We start from the raw sequence: 15,997 nt of genomic DNA on the forward strand, positions 1-15,997 counted from the left end.
CATTCTGTTTTGGCTGATATGGACGAGGCTGTGTCTTACCAGTAGCCAAATTGTGCTTTAAGACAGGGCAGTCTTTAACAAAGTGTCCCGTCTTTTTGCAATAATTACAAGTGCTCTTCACGTTTGTCTGGCTACCTGGTGTCTGTTGGCGCTGGGGTGCAGTTTGGGCTACTAATGCTTTCATCTTGGTGTCTTTCATGCGTTTCTTATAATTTTCTTCTTCATCCCTAATGCGATTTTGGTGATATTGTAGCATTTGTAACACCTGTGGTGGTGTATATGCTTGTCAGGTACTTTCTACTTTTAGTACTCTTTCCTTAATAGATGGCAAGGCGGTGTCTACTAACAAACAGATGCGGGTAAGCTTCATTTGTCGGCGTAAGGCCGCTATTTACCGCAAAACATTTTTCAAGTCTGGTGTAATAATCTCCTATGTCTTCACCATGTTTCTGTTTGCAGGAGGAAATGGTGTCCCAGTCCTCCTTTTTAGGTCTCGGCAGCGAGGCCTATTGTTGTTAAAATGCCTCCCAAGGGATACAGACAGGTGCACGAGCCGCTTAGGGTATGTGGATGCGCTTTGCTAGCGTGCGCACACACAGCGTTACTGAAGGCCGAAGGCACGCACAAACGCGCATACACACAGCATACACACACAGACGCACACACACACACCGCCGCCGCCCCCCCACGCACACACATACACACCCATACACACACATACACACACACATACACACCACCGCCCCCCCCACAATTAAGCCCCACTTACCGCATCAGCGGCCTCAGCCGCCTCTCCTGACGTCTGCTGCCACCGCGGGGGCTTCTCGCATAAGAATGCAGATCCCTCGACTCTGGGAGCACCCTGCAGATCCGAAGCGTCCACCATCCATGAGGTTGCTGCAACTGCGGCCTGCATCGGGCTCTAGCTGGTCCACACGCGGGGGCTCGTCGTCCTCTCAGGCAGGGGCTGCGCACTGCTGTGCACGCCCCTGGCGACGTGCGCACCCCTGGTGACCCTCACGCCCGACCGCAGGTCTGCCCAGTAGAACGGCGCTCACTTCCTCCCTCTGTGAGGCAGAAGGTTGGGCTGGTTATGTTAGAGTTTGAAGCGTGTCCTGCAAGTTACACAGGGCCAGTGCTGTTGGCGCCTAACCCATTGAGCTGCTTTACCTCTGCCAACCACCGTGAACGCAATTGAACCAGGTGTGCACACATTTTATAATAAGGATTCCACTCTTCGCCGCTTCCCACGGGGCGTTGTAAATGTCAGAGCATGGAGCAGAATTGGTTATTGTTGTATTTGAGTAGAAGCGGTGCCGTGTGGGCCTGCTTCGGCCGCTCCTCTGCAGCAGACCTGACACTGTGCCGTGACGTGTTAGCACTCCACTGTCCGCAGCATGTCAGGGAGTGACCCGAGTGTGGTTATGAAGCCTGGAAATTCAGTCAAAGAGCTGCACAGGGAGATTCGAAGCGCTACGAGGAATGTGGGGATCCTTAGATATGCAAGTTGGATGTAGTGCGCAATATCTGCATGTGGCTCTTGTGTAACTGCTCACCGTTTTACCAAGTACTGGGGTGAGTTTGATGTATATTGCAGAGTGTGAGTGCAGAGTGAGTGTGCAGAGTGCAGAGTAGTGAGTGCAGAGTGGTGAGTGCAGAGTGAGTGTGCAGAGTGAGTGTGCAGAGTGGTGAGTGCAGAGTGCAGAGTAGTGAGTGCAGAGTGAGTGTGGAGAGTAGTGAGTGCAGAGTAGTGAGTGCAGAGTGCAGAGTAGTGAGTGCAGAGTAGTGAGAGCAGAGTAGTGAGTGCAGAGTAGTGAGTGCAGAGTAGTGAGTGCAGAGTAGTGAGTGCACAGAGTAGTGAGTGTGCAGAGTAGTGAGTGTGCAGACTAGTGAGTGCAGAGTGTGAGTGTAGAGTGCAGAGTGAGTGTGCAGAGTAGTGAGTGCAGAGTGAGTGTGCAGAGTAGTGAGTGCAGAGTAGTGAGTGCAGAGTGCAGAGTAGTGAGTGCAGAGTAGTGAGTGCAGAGTAGTGAGTGCAGAGTAGTGAGTGTGCAGAGTAGTGAGTGCAGAGAAGTGAGTGTGCAGAGTAGTGAGTGCAGAGTAGTCAGAGTGCAGAGTAGTGAGTGCAGAGTAGTGAGTGTGCAGAGTAGTGAGTGCAGAGTAGTCAGAGTGCAGAGTAGTGAGTGCAGAGTGCAGAGTAGTGAGTGCAGAGTAGTGAGTGCAGAGTGCAGAGTAGTGAGTGCAGAGTGCAGAGTAGTGAGTGCAGAGTGCAGAGTAGTGAGTGCAGAGTAGTGAGTGCAGAGTAGTGAGTGCAGAGTATTGAGTGCAGAGTAGTGAGTGTGCAGAGTAGTGAGTGCGTAGTGCAGAGTAGTGAGTGCAGAGTAGTGAGTGCAGAGTAGTGAGTGCAGAGTGCAGAGTAGTGAGTGCAGAGTAGTGAATGCAGAGTAGTGAGTGTGCAGAGTAGTGAGTGTGCAGAGTAGTGAGTGCAGAGTAGTGAGTGTGCAGAGTAGTGAGTGCAGAGTAGTCAGAGTGCAGAGTAGTGAGTGCAGAGTGCAGAGTAGTGAGTGCAGAGTAGTGAGTGTGCAGAGTAGTGAGTGCAGAGTGAGTGCAGAGTGCAGAGTAGTGAATGCAGAGTCATGAGTGCAGAGTAGTGAGTGCAGAGTGCAGAGTAGTGAGTGCAGAGTAGTGAGTGCAGAGTGCAGAGTAGTGAGTGCAGAGAAGTGAGTGCAGAGTAGTGAGTGCAGAGTAGTGAGTGCAGAGTGCAGAGTAGTGAGTGCAGAGTAGTGAGTGCAGAGTGCAGAGTAGTGAGTGCAGAGTAGTGAGTGCAGAGTAGTGAGTGCAGAGTGCAGAGTAGTGAGTGCAGAATGCAGAGTAGTGAGTGCAGAGTAATGAGTTCAGAGTAGTGAGTGCAGAGTAGTGAGTGCAGAGTATTGAGTGCAGAGTATTGAGGGCAGAGTGTGAGTGCAGAGTGCAGAGTAGTGAGTGCAGAGTAGTGAGTGCAGATTAGTGAGTGCAGAGTAGTGAGTGCAGAGTTGTGAGTGCAGAGTTGTGAGTGCAGAGTAGTGAGTGCAGAGCACAGAGTAGTGAGTGCAGAGTGCAGAGTAGTGAGTGCATAGTAATGAGTGCAGAGTAGTGAGTGCAGAGTAGTGAGTGCAGAGTATTGAGTGCAGAGTATTGAGTGCAGAGTGTGAGTGCAGAGTGCAGACTGTGAGTGCAGAGTAGTGAGTGCAGAGTGCAGAGTAGTGAGTGCAGAGCAGTGAATGCAGAGTAGTGAGTGCAGAGTAGTGAGTGCAGAGTGCAGAGTAGTGAGTGCAAAGTGCATAGTAGTGAGTGCAGAGCAGTGAATGCAGAGTAGTGAGTGCAGAGTAGTGAGTACAGAGTGCAGAGTAGTGAGTGCAAAGTGCAGAGTAGTGAGTGCAGAGTAGTGAGTGCAGAGTGCAGAGTAGTGAGTGCAGAGTAGTGAGTGCAGAGTAGTGAGTGCAGAGTTGTGAGTGCAGAGTTGTGAGTGCAGAGTGCAGAGTAGTGAGTGCAGAGTGCAGAGTAGTGAGTGCAGAGCAGTGAATGCAGAGTAGTGAGTGCAGAGTAGTGAGTACAGAGTGCAGAGTAGTGAGTGCAAAGTGCAGAGTAGTGAGTGCAGAGTAGTGAGTGCAGAGTGCAGAGTAGTGAGTGCAGAGTAGTGAGTGCAGAGTTGTGAGTGCAGAGTTGTGAGTGCAGAGTTGTGAGTGCAAAGTTTTGAGTGCAGAGTTGTGAGTGCAGACTAGTGAGTGTAGAGTAGTGAGTGCAGAGTAGTGAGTGTAGAGTAGTGAGTGCAGAGTAGTGAGTGCAGAGTAGTGACTGTGCAGAGGTTAGGTTTACTTTATTGTACAGTTAATTAAAACTCACAATATAAAACGTACATCATTAAAATCGTTATAAGCTTAAAAACGCATGTATTGTTAAAGGAAAAAAGGTATATAAAACCATATTGAGTTATCGTTCTCGATTACAGTGTCTCTAACCCACTTGTGAAAATTAAAAGTGTGGGTCAATGTTCTCAGCTTGCTTTGGCTTGGCAGGACCTTGGCAGACTATTTCTTGATTGGCGAGTTATTAGATGCCGTTGATCACTGTCCCGTGTAGTTGATACAATGTCAAAAAACTTCGTCAGTCTGCAATTTAATTGGACCTCTTCTGGGTTGAAGCATATCATCGCGGCTTGCCTGCAGCTTTTTACACCTTTTTGATTCCAAAGTGGTCGAAGTAAGGCGCGCCTTATGTCTATCAGGTTAGGGCAGATACAGATTATGTGGATTAAATCCTCATTCCCTGATTTGAAAAGACGGCAAAGATGTTCGTCTGGCCTCCTTTTCCATGGTGCCAAGTGAGGTAGAATTGGTAGAATTCCAAAGCTCAGGTTTAGAAATTTATCTTTTATCTTCTGCGTGAGGCCCATTTTCAGATATTTATGTGGTTTCAGGGCATTGTAGTCTTTCAGCACGACCCACCCGTGTGCCCTCTTGGCCAGGGTTTCTTTATCTTCGATAGATGATATTAATTTAGTAACTTTTTTTACCACCTTTTTGAAACTGTTGTTGTCAGCTGATGACTCCCAAAGGCTGGTTAGGTCCAGATATTCCAAAGAGTTTAAAAGGTATTTCTTAGCGGGTGAGTTTGACCGTATTGAGAGTTCTGTCCATAGTTGAGTGTTTAGGGTTCCCCGTTCCGAGCCTTTGATTTTGTGCCAGCATTTTATATAGGCGCCTCTTCTCTCTACCGTTTGTTTTTGGATGCCAAATTCGATACGGATTTGGGCAGGAGAGACATAGTTCGGCAGACGGAAGATTGCCCTGTATGCTCTGCTGATTATTTTGTCTAGGGCATTAGCGTCCTTCCCTTGCATGGGTTCGCTACCGTATGTGAGCATAGGCTGGAGGCGTGCATTAATCACCTGTAGGAGGGGGCCAAATGATTGTTCAGGGAGAACTTTTTGTAGCGGCTTCATTGTGAAATGAAAGGTAGTTCCCTTCCGTGCTATAGCCTCTAGCTGGGGTTTGAACAAGCCTCTACTGTCTAGAAGTACGCCAAGGTATTTGTAGTTGGTAACTTGGTCCAGCCTTTGACCATCCAAGGACCATGCCAATTAAGCATGGGCGGAAAATCCGTTTCGCTCGCGGATTTTGCGGATTTTCGGTAAATTCGCAATCCGCGAGATTCGCGAATCTCCCGCAAAATCCGCGAGCAGCGGATTTTATGGCTTGCTCGCACTGTTCGCGTGAGTTCGCGGCTTCCCAGTACAACTTCGCGCCCCGCGAATAAGTGCAAAATTGCAGAAATACGATCTTAGCAAAACTGAAACTACTTACCAGGTTCAAAAGTTCAGGCTCATCATTAGTAGCCATTTCCTGTAGTGCCTCCTGAGGGGCCCCTCCAGAGTTCAGTTGCCAGTTGCAATTATTATGTGACCCTGCTCTGAACCTCAGAATAGTTACACATATGCCACAAATGTCCTGAATTACAGCTAAGGGAGACAAGCAGGAGCCAGGCTGGAAGTTCAAATCCATTAATCAGCCCCTAATTCATTATTGTCAGTTGGGGCAGGGCAGGTGTTGTAACTAATTTTGCAACAATGAAAGCACTTAGCAAGTGCAAAAGATCACTAATCAGGAAGCACTAAGGAAGCAGGTGCCAGCTAAAAAAATATTCTGTGACACATTAATCAGCCCCAAATTAATTCAGGTCACTTGAGGCAGGGAAGGTGTGCTTGCGTTGCCACAATAATGTACACTGACTGGACAACCAGAGGGTACTGTGATGAAACAGAGGGTGGCATGGGTGGGCCAGAGGGTGGCATGAGTAGTCAGAGAGTGGCAGTGGTGACAGAGAGTGGCAGTGATGAAGAAGAGTGTCCCAAACAGGCTGGACACGTAGAAACAACAAGTTCGCGAAACTTGCGACCCGACAGGTAAGTTCGCAATTTGCGAAATTGTACAAAACCCTCGCGAACTGGCAGAAACCCGCGCAAACACAAAAAAAAAATCCGCAAATTCGCGAGAATTCGCGGATTTTGCGGATTGCGAGTTCGCAAATCCGCAAAATTCGCGAACGCGAGATTCGCAAAATTTGCCCATGCTTAATGCCAATTTCTTTAATTTGTTGTAATTCACTGACATGACTTTAGTCTTGTTTAAGTTAATCTTCAAAGCGTTTTTTATTGAAAATTGATTGGTAGTGTCCAAGAGATGTTGCAGTCCAATTGGGGAACGGCTTACCAAGACAAGGTCATCGGCATAAAGAAGGTTTGATAGCGAGATATCTCCCAGCCTTGGCACGTGTGAATTGGTTTTGTCCAACTCTTCAGGCAAGTCTGCGAGAAAAAGATTGAACAACATGGGAGCAAGGACGCATCCTGTTTTAGACCTTTAGTGGTGTTGATTTGCCTGGAAAGGTGCGTCCCGCTACCAAGTTTGAACTTGACCCAGGTGTTAGTATGGAGTAGTATCAGCTGCTGCAGTAATGGCCCCGGTATCCCCCACTTGTCTAGTTTCAACCAGAGTTTGTTTCAGTCAACACGATCAAACGCTGCACTATAATCTATAAAACATAGAAATAGTGAGCTCTTGGTTGTCTTGGCAGCGTCTGTCAGTAGGGTTAATGCCATGATATTTGTGATTGTGCCCTGTCCTCTGCAGAATCCAGTTTGGTTAATGGGAATGATGTGTTTTAGGGTTGCCCACGATGTTAGTTCCTCCAGGAGGAGGCCCGCGTAGTACTTTGCCTCTGTATCAATTAGGGCAATGAGGCGATAATTACTTGGGGTGCTCCTATCACCCTGTTTGTGGATCGGACTAAGTATTGATCCGCTCCAGGTTGAAGGGAACGTCGCTGTTTCCCTAACTTCCTGGAAGAGTGGCACCAGTGTCTCGCTCCAGAAGTTAGCTTCGTGCTTATACATTATTGGTGGGACTCCATTGGGCCCAGGAGCTCCTTCCGGTTTCCCTTTGGATCTTTGTTTCTTAATCCTGGCTGCTGTTATTGTATGTTTTTTATCCTCGCTGCCTAAAGGTGGTCTAAAGCTTGATGTTCCGTCTATCTCCAGCGTTGCAGAGTTGCATGATGTCTTCACCGGAATTGTGTCTTTGTTTTCGTTTGCATTTATTCGATGATTGGATGTCGTTTTCATATTGCTCTTTATGATCTTCATAGTTAGATTTTTTCCTCTAGATAAGCCCACCTCAGTTGTTTTGTCATTGAAGTGTGTTGATAAATAGTGGGCCCATTCGGGTTCGGATACATGTGAATTTATTCCTTTGTGGCTTGGACGTTGGAGGCTTTGTATTGTTTTCCAGAACCTGGCACTGTTGTTCTATTTAGAGTTGTATATGATTTTCGCCCATAGGTCCTCGTTGATTTTCCTTTTCCTTTCCCAGATTGACTTGTTGAGCCGAGTCTTTAGGGATCGCAGCTCCTCATGCAAGGGGTCGTTGTTTGGTTGTTTACGGAGTTTCCTAAGGATCATAGTTATTTCCCGTTTAAGTTTTTTTATCTCCTGTGTAGTTACTTTCACTGTTGTGTAGGTTGATGAGGTCGTAGTGTAGGATTTTTGCTCTGTGGCGAATTTTGTTCTGAGTTCTGCTACAAAGTCTTCCCAGGCCTCTAGTGGGTTCCTTGAAGAAATTGAGATCTGATTCAGGATTGCTCTTGCATTGATTGTAAGCTCTTCTACTTTATTAGTCTTGCACCTTATCCGTCTGAGATTGGTGGTGTGCTCAGTGCCAGCAGTTTTTCTTTCTTCCAGATCAATCACTCTGGTACCGTATAGTTCCACTTCCTGTGGTTGGTGGTCGCTTTCACCATTTACACCGATCTTGAATGAGCAAATAGCGTCAAACAGAGGGAGTGTTACGAGGGTAAAGTCGAGTTGCGAAGAGGTAGATGAAGAAAAGTACGTGAATGCTGGAGGTGTGTCCTCTTCAAATCGACCATTTAATACCCTCAGATGTAGCTGCTCTAGGCCTCTTAATAGCTGACTTGAGCAGAGTGCAGAGTGCAGAGTGCAGAGTGCAGAGTAGTGAGTGCAGAGTGCAGAGTAGTGAGTGCAGATTAGTGAGTGCAGAGTAGTGAGTGCAGAGTAGTGAGTGCAGAGTGCAGAGTAGTAAGTGAAGAGTGTGAGTGCAGAGTGTGAGTGCAGAGTGTGAGTGCAGAGTGTGAGTGCAGAGTGTGAGTGCAGAGCAGTGAGTGCAGGTGTAGAGTGGTGTGTGCTGTTGAGTGCAGAGTGGTGTGTGCTGTTGAGTGCAGAGTGGTGTGTGCTGTTGAGTGCAGAGTGGTGTGTGCTGTTGAGTACAGAGTGCTGTGTATTGGCAATGTAAATGACAATGCCATTTATTTATGATTGAAAGAAAAAAAAAAAATGTCATGAGCAATGCCAATAGCTCTACCTTTAATGATGCCGAGACCATTGCATTGTAAATGCTTGTTTACTGTCAGTAACTGTGGTAGCACCTTTAAAATAGTGCCAGGAAGTGCTTTTAGTCTGTCTCCTATACCTTGACCTGCTACTCTAGTATTTTCGTCATTCTGAAGTTCGGTCCATCTAATGTGTTCACCTGCTACTTCCCAATCTTTTTCTCTTAGTTTGTCATATATGCCAGATGGCAACAATAATTTCAGAATTGCTGTGATATCAGAAAGAGTATATGTTCCCATCATTAATACATCTCCTAATTCTTTAAAGAATCCAGCAGGATCCTTTGAGTGGGAGGGAACCATCTCTTTTATCCTTAGTAACTCACGTTTTGTCAAGGGTACATAAATAAAAACACGTTGTAGCGCGTCATTCGTGTCAGTTCTGGGGTGGACCTCTCTCATAGGGAACTGGCGTGTTTGAGGAAGTCTATTAATTGGTCCACAAGTATTATTGAAAGATTTATATTCAGTCGTTTTCTGGTATTTCTGTCTAAAATCTATAAATGTGTTGAGAAAAACTGAACTATTGTGGAGGAACATGTTATCAGCGCAGTCAGACAGAAAATCTTCGAGTCTTGGATCATGTTTAAAATGAGTGTCATTGAGTGTGATGAGATGTTGTACCATGTAGAGACTTGCTAATCTTTGATGTGAGCGTGGTAATGCTAGAAAAAGTTGAGCTATGAGATCATTGTCATATATCTTATATTGAGAGACCCATAGGGCCGCAGTTATGGCTATTTCCTCCTCCGGTGTAAGCGGAGGTTCCTGGTCTAACCAGTAGTCTAATGCATTGGATGTTTTTTCAAATAACTCATCTGGAGATGACCGTTCAGAATGACCTTGGAGGAATGTAGGCGGCGGTGTTCGTGAATTAGGGGCGGAAGAACGAATGGGTAGGACTTTTTCAGTAGGTTCAGTAATTTCCTCCTCAAGTTTCTTATTCTCTTCATTTGTTTGCAAGTTTTGCAGAATACGGGTCACCTTACGGGTGAACCTGTCTAGTGCATCATTTATAAGTTCTAGACTAGTGTGGTCGGATGCGGAATCTAATAAGTCAAAAAGTGAAACTGATACATTTCTTTCCTCTGTTTGTATGTGTTTTATGAAACAGCAAAGGAGGAACCTATACATGTGCATTTTTACAGGGTGTGATCTTGTTGTAGTCATAGCGTTAATGGCTCGTGAGTTCTCTCCAGGACGAAGAAACTCAGAGGCCACTTGAAGAAACATGTCAATTGATGGTAGATGTCTTATTTCTTCCCAGGAGTCATGAAGTATTTTACTTATTCGGCCCGCCTCCCCTGTGTTGCTCGGAGTCGGGTCATAGGGGCAGTCGGGAATTGTTTTACCTGGGTCTGGACCTACGGCACCCCCTTCTGGAACGAGAGGTGGTGTGTTATGTTGTAAAAGGGTTGGCGGAGGCAGAGGGTGTTGAATTACTGGAACCTCATATGGAGGTGGAGTATCTAAGAGGAAATTGGTGAAAGTATCCTCCGGTGATGGGGCGGTAGGTTGTGTCTTAGGTGGTGCAATGGTAAGGTTTTCAGGTGCAGATGGCAATACAGGGTAAACACCAGTAGAAATGGCTGATTGTTCCCTTTTATTCCTTTCACTAACTACTTATTTCCCTATTTCTTGTAACTGTTCTTTCTTGGCCTGCTCTGACATTCTCTTACCCTTTTCAACTTTATGCAATTCCTTCTGTTGCCTCCTATGGGCTTCTTTTCTCCATAAATCCACCGAGTCACTTTGTGACTGGGGGACTCCCTTTTTCTTCCACAACTGTTCCTCTAATTTTATAATACATCCCATGTCAAAAGTACCATTTTCAGGCCATCTATATCTGTGTTCTAGGTCTTTAGTGTAATCCACCCATAAATCACAATAAATAATTGCACCAACGCCATGTTTTGCATACATGAAGTGTCCTGGAGTATCCCGAGGAGGAAGGGGAATTTCCTTCTCAAGAATACTCCTTTTGGTTGCTATCTTACGTATTTTCGAGAAAATAGGCATGATGGCAAGACTTTTCAAAGATTTAGAATTGAGAGAAAAAGAAAAACAAACAGAACATATATCTTTACCGTACCCACGAAAGTGGTGAGTCCGTCTTTTATACTAGTTTAGCAGTCCTCACAAAATAAGTGAGAAACCAACAAAAACATGTATCTTTACCGCACCCACAAAGTGGTGGGTCCGTCTTTTATACTAGTTTAGCAGTCCTCACCAAAGATAGGTGAGAAACCAACAAAAACATGTATCTTTACCGCACCCACAAAAGCTGTGGGTTCGTCTTTATACTTTTCAGCAGTACTCACCGAAAAAAATAACTGGAAGGCCTCTTGAAGATCATGAAATGCGCGCAGCTTCTAAGGTGGGACTCGCAGAACCTCGGACTCGACTCTTCACAGGTTGGGCTCTGGTTCAGGATGTTCCGCAATTTTCCTCACCGCCTCGTGTGGATGCCGGGCTGCAGTTGGTCCCCCTCTTTGCCTTGAGGGAGTTAGCGGGAATTCCCCGCGTTGTGCACTTTGAAGTCCCTCAAAGGTCAGGAGGGGACAGTACCGGGTCCAATATCGCCGGCGCGTGGGGAAAAGGGAACGTACCTGTTCGGGCGCCAATTAATGTGGTAAATTAATTCAATATTACCTCATCTCAGAATTTCTATACTTAATAATCATAATTTCAGTCAAAGCAAGGAGAGGAGTCCGTGGTGCTCGAGTAAAAAAAAGGGTCCAGTAACTCGAGTTAAGGGGAGAGCTCCAGCACCAAGCGGGTACAGGAGTGGTCTGCAGCTTTATTCACACATCAGAATATTTATACAGTTTTCAGTCAATAGGCAAAAGAAGAAAAGAGAAGTGACAAGAAAAAGGGAAGTGACAAGCAGTAATTTCCAACAGATGTGTCAAGGTAGGGGCGTGTCTTGTGTCTCGTGAGAGGTCATGTGATATGTGGAAATGTGTTCTCTTTCAGTTGAAGGCCCTTACTCATTCGGGGGTTTATCTCTGGCTTAGAGTCAAGAACAGGAACCATCTTGTGTAAAACAGGAACTATCTTGCTGGTTCTGGGAATTGGCTGAACCACAAGAGTCAAAAAGAGGAACTATCTTGTGTAAAACAGAGACCATCTGCTCTCTGGCTTGCAGTCAAGGACAGGAACTATTTCTCAAGACAGGAACTGTCTGCTGGTTCTGGGAATTGGCTGAAGCACAGGAAGGGGTGGTCAATGAACTAAGATGCCAGGTGCAGGGTGTCTTACAGTTAAGAAAACAGGAACTATCTGCGGCTGGTTCCCAGAATTGGCAGAACCACAGAAATGTGTGGTCAATGAACGGGGGTGCCAGAGGCAGGGTGTCTTGCTTGTGGGTCTGAAAACAAAATGGATGTCACACAAAATGGGTGCTTGTCTGAATAAAAAAATGGCTGTCAGGCAGAAGCAGGGAAATGATGGGGCACAATTGTCAATTTTATTTCCACACTACAACATTTCCAACAGTCCCGTATTTTTATGTTTTGCCCAAAATACATAAAAATAAACTCCCCCGCCAGGGAGACAGATTATTGCGGGCATTGGTTCCATTCTTGAGCCATTATCAACATTCGCTGATTTCTTTTTAAGACATGGTGTCTGACATGCCTACATTTCTGTTAGACACCAAGGATCTACTAAGACTTCTTGTAGGGACTCCGTTTGACAGAGACCAGGATCTCTTGGTCTCTTTTGATGTTGAGTCCCTAAATACTTGAATTCCTCAAGAAGAAACTCTGATGACCATTGAACGAATGCTTGAAGCACGTTCTTTTTAAGGTCCCACACCCGTGGCATTCATTGTGGAATGTGCCCGAAAGGTCTTAAAAGAAAATTTCTTCAAATTCGAAGAGACAATGTACCTCCAAATATCCGGTACCTCAATGGGGAGTGTTTGCGCCCCCAGTTTAGCGAACCTTTATGTCCACGAATTTGAACAGGTGGAGGTTCTAAATGATAACAACCCCTTTTTCAGACACATACGTGTCTGGAAGAAGTATATTGATGACATTTTTGTCATATGGAGAGGTGATTTGAACACTCTAACTGCCTTCCACACCTGGCTCAACAAGAGAAATACTTTTCTAAAATTCATGTTGGAATCTTCAAAGGAAAATCTTGCATTTCTGGATGCCAAGATATTCCCAAATGAAGATGGTTTAGCTACAGAACTATACAAAAAACCGATAGCCTGCAATTCTCTGTTACCTTACCAAAGCTATCACCCTAAGGCATTACGAGAGAATCTGCCCTTCGGGCAGTTTCTCAGAGTAAGACGGAATTGTACTTCTATTGAAAAATATCCTGCATTGCTTTCCCTGTCACGCCGACAACAGAGCTGCTGACGCCCCCGGAGGGGCTCAATATCCAGGGTCTTGTGGCATTCTCCAGCTGTGGGGGCAAATCCGGCACGCCGCACGGGACTCCAGGGTCCAGGAGTCCGTGCGTGATTTTACCTGCACGGAGGCCCGCCCACAAGCCACCCAGCTCCTCATAACGACTCGCCGGACCCGTTGGCGCGGGTCCCGTATCGCTTTCCCTGTCACCCCAACAACAGAGCTGCTGACGCCCCCGGAGGGGCTCAATATCCAGGGTCTTGTGGCATTCTCCAGCTGTGGGGGCAAATCCGGCACGCCGCACGGGACTCCAGGGTCCAGGAGTCCGTGCGTGATTTTATCTGCACGGAGGCACGCCCACAAGCCGCCCAGCTCCTCATAACGACTCGCCGTACCCGCTGCCATGGGTCCTGCATCGCTTTCCCTGTCATGCCGACAACAGAGCTGCTGACGCCCCCGGAAAGGCTCAATATCCAGGATCTTGTGGCATTCTCCAGCTGTGGGGGCAAATCCGGCAGGCGACACGGGACTCCAGGGTCCAGGAGTCCGTGCGTGATTTTACCTGCACGGAGGCCCGCCCACAAGCCGCCCAGCTCCTCATAACACCATCCGGCCCTCGCGGCCCGGGACGCGCGCGGGACGAGCCGGACAAAGCCCGGACAAAGGGCGGGCCGTCTGTGGCCGTCCTGGGCAGGAGGAGGCAGGGCTGGCCCCCCCTTACACCCACCAGCAAAAGGTACTGTACATTTATCGTCTGCCTACTGTCTTTGGTCCTAAAGGTCTGGAACAATGAGGAAAAGGAAAAATCCAGAGGATCCCATTGACTTTGTTGGAGGGGCGATCGAGGGAGGAAAGCATGCAAAGAGACAGAAGTGCAAGTCCGCTAGAAAGCGCCAGCTCCATGCAGGGGGAAATTGCGTAATGGACAGAATTGATGAATTGGTCTAGACTGCACTGATTTGCTAGCAGCCGCCCCCAACCTAGGGGGAGACGACTGTGAGCTAGGCAGCTCAGGGGGTGCAAAGGGCGGAAAGAGTAAAATAAGGGGGCCAGCAGTTATACCTGAAATGTTCATGGGTAAACCCCATTCAGGGGATAAACCGTCATTACTTAAAAATGGCAAGGACAAGTCAGATGAGAGCAGATTTAACGCGAATCAGAGCTCTGAAAACTTTTTAAATCTACCCTGTACTAATAAGTTCACTTCCAAATCGAAAATTTCCATCTAGATAATGGGCCGGATATGACAGGATCTGGTCTAAGTTCAGCAGAAAGCACCTCTGAGGTAGCTCCTGAGGTAGCTGATCAATCTGACAACCCTCTGTTTAAATTGGTAACCCATTTATGTGATCTAATGGAGGGTCAGAGCGAGTGCTCCTTTTCAGGGGAGTGAGTGCAAGTCTGGAGCAACCAGACTCACGAGTCGGATTTCAAGGTTCGTCAGCACAGGGGCCACAAGCCAACGGGCAAGTGACCGGGCCAACGCGTTGAGCAAAAAGATGCAGAAGGGCCCCACGCAGTACTCGGTGAGTGTAGAGGGGTGAGCTTCGGTGCAAGAGAGGCTCAGGGCTGGGGCTTCTCAAACCCCAATGCATAGCTTCGAGGGTCATTCGTGGGCTGCACGGTCAGCGTCTCGTGGTCTTTCCAAGAGGCGGGTCCCACGCTTCAGGTCGCCTCCACGGGTCTCAGCTCTGTAGGGACTGTGGATCGGGCTGTTAGAAGGCAGGCACGCTTGGTCTTGTTGAACTCTGTCGCTCGAGTTCCGGCGGGAAGTGCAACAAAGCAAACGTCGAGGTGCTGGATGGTGCCTGTTTGCACAGGGTGGTCACTCCTTGACCACAAGGGAGATTCTTCAGTCTTCTACGTCGAGTAGGATGTCGAAGGGTCCAGAGTTTCGTTTCATAAGTTTCAGTCAGGATAATCTGAGTGCTTGGACACTGCGCCCGTTCTTATACCAATCTAGGGGGCTGGATTACCTGCTAGGTCCCTCCTATGGGTGGAACCCAGGAAGGGGGTGGTTACACCCCTTTCCCTTTGTCCAGGGTTGCGCTGGGACTGGGGCTAGTGAGCCCCAGGACCGGTTTGACCGGATTATGCAAGGGGAAGCCTTGTGCGCCCCAGGCACTGTCTGATTTCATTCAGCCCTCCCTGCCCCAATACACTATCTCCTGTCTGGGGTGGTGTAGCACCTCCCTGCGACAGGAAACCCTTTGTTCCGGCCTCCTCTGCCAAGTTTCGGTCAGCAGCAGGAGGTCAGACTTGTGTCGGTGGCAGCAGCATCCATTTTGTGATGCTGAGGCTCTGGTTAGGATTAACCGTGTTTCAGTAAAGTAACATGTCTTCTCCCTCTAGAAGGGTGGAATGCTATCCCCGTCAACAGGACTGTTGAGGGGATAGTATTCCAAATCGTATGACACCTTACACGTCATGTTTTGATAAAGCCAAACCAAAGTTAGCACATAACCGCGATGGATTATAATGCACTTAATAGTATATGGTATGGCATTATCCCGGAACAGCTTAAGGAGTTGTGCCCGACAGCTGCAGACAGGCTCAGCTCATGCTAGAGCACCATCTCACGTTAAACCATGCACTCTGCCTCCAGGATTGATAAGGCCTGCCATAGGTGTGTCTTATAGGTTTATATGTGTCCAGATATAGGTTTAGATATAGGTATACTATATCTAAGCAAGAGGTGATTACACCAACTTGCCCCAGCTGAGTGATCAGCCAGTTGTGTCAATTTAAGAACCAGCCAGGGGTGGCAAAAGCTATGCTGCAGCCCCTGGTAGGCCTTGGGTGCACCTATGCCCATGACACCTATAGTGCACTATATAGGGGCTGACAAGGTGTCCAGTACCAATTTGGTAATGCACCTAGGGTGCATGGAGTCCATTTTAAGGAGAGAGCAGATAGCCTGGGGCCCTGATTAGCAGGGAACCAGGCCAACTAAGTCGAAAACCAGCTAAACACAAGGCCAAAAATCTGGGGTAACCATAGTCAGGAGTCCACCTTCCTACATAACCCCCCTCCCAAACGAAAGAAGATAAGGCTATCCTTGACCAGGTAAGCCAATATTGCCTGAGTGGCCATATAAGGAAGTACCTGCACTAGCATGGTTCCCCCCTGTCTCATGGTCCACTAAGCAATCCCTCACCCTTGGGGTATTAGAGGGTCTCCACCATAGGGAA

This window comes from Lissotriton vulgaris, chromosome 11 (assembly GCF_964263255.1).
Source record: "Lissotriton vulgaris chromosome 11, aLisVul1.2, whole genome shotgun sequence".
Classification (NCBI taxonomy): Eukaryota; Metazoa; Chordata; class Amphibia; order Caudata; family Salamandridae; genus Lissotriton; species Lissotriton vulgaris.